A 3904-nucleotide genomic window follows, 5' to 3' on the forward strand; every position below is an offset into this window, starting at 1 on the left:
GTTATCTCAATTCTTGGTCTCCGACTTGTCCTCATTTTATTTTATCGTTTTATCGAGGCTCTTCCTAGATGTTCAACATTTTTTGGAAACTTCGGATCCCTGCTCCTTTCAAACGAGTTGAATTAAATTTAAATACATTCGAATTTATTCTTTCAATCTTGGTCTTTCCTAATTTTCTCGGTCCTAACATATTCTTGTGAGTCCGGGAAAACTATCCGCGCGTCCAACTTCGTCCCCTATCCTCTCTTTCTTTTCTTCCTTATCTCTGTTTTTTTCTCTCTTTTGAGTGGGAGAGAGGGTGCCCAACACACCATTTAGGCCCAGCTGCACCTCAGGCCAGCCGCAGCCCACTTGGGCCTCCCTAGACCCACTCCAGCGCTGGCCTCTAAGGCCCAGTCCCTCCCCGATCTAACCTAGCCCCCATCTCCCGATCCCCTTGTCCTCTCCCCTCGTTCCTTCCTCGCGCCGCCAGGAGCGACAGAGAGGAGCGCAGCCACCCTTCTCCCCCGACCCCCGTCCTCAGCCCCCCCTCCTACCTCGTCTTGGCGTGCGAGCCCCGCGCCCCGCCTCCTCCTTCCACCAGCGACTCCGGTGATGGCCGCCGCCGCTGAGCCCCCAACCTCTGGCAGCCCCTGCTGCGAGTCCGGCGCCTTGCTTCTTCCTCGTCAACGGCGAGCCACGCCGCCCCTGATCACAGCAAGGCCGCCGCTCCGGCCATGTTCTTCGTCAGAACCGGCGACCTTCGCCTTGAACCCACTGTCTTCGTCCCATTCTGGGCCTACTTCGCATAGTCCCTCCTCTGCCTTGGCCTCGCCAAGCCTCGGCTCGCCGGAGCGCCGCCAGGCGCCTGCGTCCTTGCCAAGTCCGTCGCCGCCTCTTGCCTCGTCCGTCTCCGCTCGATACATGGCGCCAAAGACCAGCAGCTCTGTCCGCCTCCATGCACCTCACTTGTTGCATGCCTCTGTCGCGAGCGCCTCGTCGAGGCCGTGGTTCGCCTGGGGCCGACCTTTCTCTTCGCGTGCACAACCAGCTGGCCTCGTCTCCCTCCATTCCGCTGCTGCACTGGAACTTGCCAAGACCACGACGACCATCAACATGTACCCCTGGTCGGCTACCTCCACGCCAAGTACGACTACACCATGGTGATACGTGAACGACTACACGGCTACGACAATTGTACCTCTACATCCTAGAATCGCTAAGTACCGCACCAAGACGCAAGGACAACAAGGAACCTCGAAGGACTTGGATGCGCCAAGTCCCTCTCCGACACGCGTACGACTACCGTCGCCGAAAACCCATGAACCAAAAACTTCAAGTTCGACTACCGTTGCAAGGACGAGATCGGCAAGTCCAAAAACCCAAGTACCACGACGCCGAGTACCCCTACGCATGAAGACGCCAAGACCGTTTAGGGATTCACCGAAAACCGCTACCGATGACTCGAACATCTACGGAAACTCATGCAACTATGAACGTGAACGACTACCATCGACCCCAAGTTACTCGGATTCGTCAAGTTCCTCTTCGAAACATGTACCACTACCGCTCCGATGATCGCCGATGAACGATAGGACGAATACTTCGACTACCGTCGTGTGAACCACTACTTCCCTCGACGTCCCGAGAACGTCTACTTCCCCTACACCGCATCGAACTTGAACCCCCTCCGATAACACACGCTTCGAAGGTATAACCCTTGAGACGCCGCCCATGAACGAATGCATGTGTGATGTATGAGATGCTCGAGCTTGCGCCGTGCCCGAATTGTCGGTGCACGTTGCCCCTCTTTTGCCTTGTCACCGTCGTCGACTCTTGGGACACCCGGAATCTGGGAACGCCCCACCATCTTTTGCACGCATCCGCACACTTCTCCTTTGCATCGGTATCTCAATCGAGTTACCGGAACCAGAATGTTGCCGTGGCACCGTTTTCGTTTCGCCGTCGTGGCACCCCTTTTCCTTCCGCCATGGCGACAAATGCATCATATCTTGTCATTGTCTACTTTTCCTTAAAACTTGCATAAACTTGCACATGTCATCTGCATCATGTTAACAACTTCAAGATTGGTTAAAATTGTTGTTGCATTAAATTACTAAGTCATATGAGGTTTTACCGGAATTGTTGTTTGATGTTTCCGGCCTCATTTAAAATGTCTAACTATGTATTTTACTCATGTTTCACCTCTTGCCATGTTTAAACAACATTTAATATTGTTGAGTACCTAACCGGGAGAGAACTAAATAATTGATGTGGTGTTTCGTCAATATGCAACCCGTTGCATATTGAGCTCCACTTAACTTGTAGTTTTGTTTGTGTCCTTTGCCATGCCTTGCTTCATTAAACCGGACATGCATCATACTTGATTGTGCATCATGCCATGATTATGTGGTGGTTGTTTACCATGATTGTTTGCTTCTTTCCGGTGTTGCTTCTTCGGGTTGGTTTCGATAACATTGCGTTTGTGAGGATCCGTCCATCTACGTCTGTTTGTCTTCTTCATGGACTCGTTCTTCTTCCTTGCGGGATCTCAGGCAAGATGACCATACCCTCGAAATCACTTCTATCTTTGCTTGCTGGATGCTCGCTCTTTTGCTATGCCTATGCTGCGATACCTACCACTTGCTTATCATGCCTCCTATATTGTTGAACCAAGCCTCTAACCCACCTTGTCCTAGCAAACCGTTGATTGGCTATGTTACCGCTTTGCTCAGCCCCTCTTATAGCGTTGTTAGTTGCAGGTGAAGATTGAAGTTTCTTCCTTGTTGGAACATGGAGATGTTGTTCCTTGTTGGAACATGTTTACTTGTTGGGATATCACAATATCTCTTATTTAATTAATGCATCTATATACTTGGTAAAGGGTGGAAGGCTCGGCCTTATGCCTGGTGTTTTGTTCCACTCTTGCCGCCCTAGTTTCCATCATATTGGTGTTATGTTTCCGGATTTTGCGTTCCTTGCGCGGTTGGGTTATTATGGGAACCCCTTGACAGTTCGCCTTGAATAAAACTCTTCCAGCAAGGCCCAACATTGGTTTTACCATTCGCCACCTAGCCTTTTTCTTTCCCTTGGGTAGGCCTGCCCAAGGGTCATCTTTTTTAAACCCCCGGGCCAGTGCTCCTCTGAGTGTTGGTCCAAACTGAGCGATGTCCGGAGCTACCAGGGGCAACTCTGGGCTGGCCCACCCGACGTCTGGCTCATCCGATGTGCCCTGAGAACGAGATATGTGCAGCTCCTATCGGGATTTGTCGGCACATCTGGGTGGCTTTGCTGGTCTTGTTTTACCATTGTCGAAATGTCTTGTAACCGGGATTCCGAGCCTGATCGGGTCTTCCCGCTAGAAGGAATATCCTTCGTTGCCCGTGAGAGCTTGTGATGGGCTAAGTTGGGACACCCCTGCAGGGATTTGAACTTTCGAAAGCCGTGCCCGCGGTTATGGGCAGATGGGAATTTGTTAATGTCCGGTTGTAGAAAACCTGAAGTTGATCTTAATTAAAACACATCAACCGCGTGTGTAACCGTGATGGTCTCTTCTCGGCGGTGTCCGGGAAGTGAACACGGTGTTGGAGTTATGCTTGACGTAGGTTGTTCTAGGATCACCTCTTGATCATAGTTTCTCGACCGCGCTTTGCTCCTCTTCTCGCTCTTATTTGCGTAAGGTAGCCACCATATATGCTAGTGCTTGCTGCAGCTCCACCTCACTACCTTTTCCTTCCCATAAGCTTGAATAGTCTTGATCGCGAGGGTGTAAGATTGCTGAGTCCCTGTGATTCACAGATACTTCCAAAACCAGTTTGCAGGTGCTGATGTTACCGAGCAGGTGACGCAACCAAGCTCAAGGAGGAGCTCGATGAAGATCTTGTCCTTTATGTTGCTTCGTTCTAGTTGTTCAGTAGTGGAGCCC

The sequence above is a fragment of the Triticum urartu genome, chromosome 1 (assembly GCF_003073215.2).
Source record: "Triticum urartu cultivar G1812 chromosome 1, Tu2.1, whole genome shotgun sequence".
Lineage (NCBI taxonomy): Eukaryota > Viridiplantae > Streptophyta > Magnoliopsida > Poales > Poaceae > Triticum > Triticum urartu.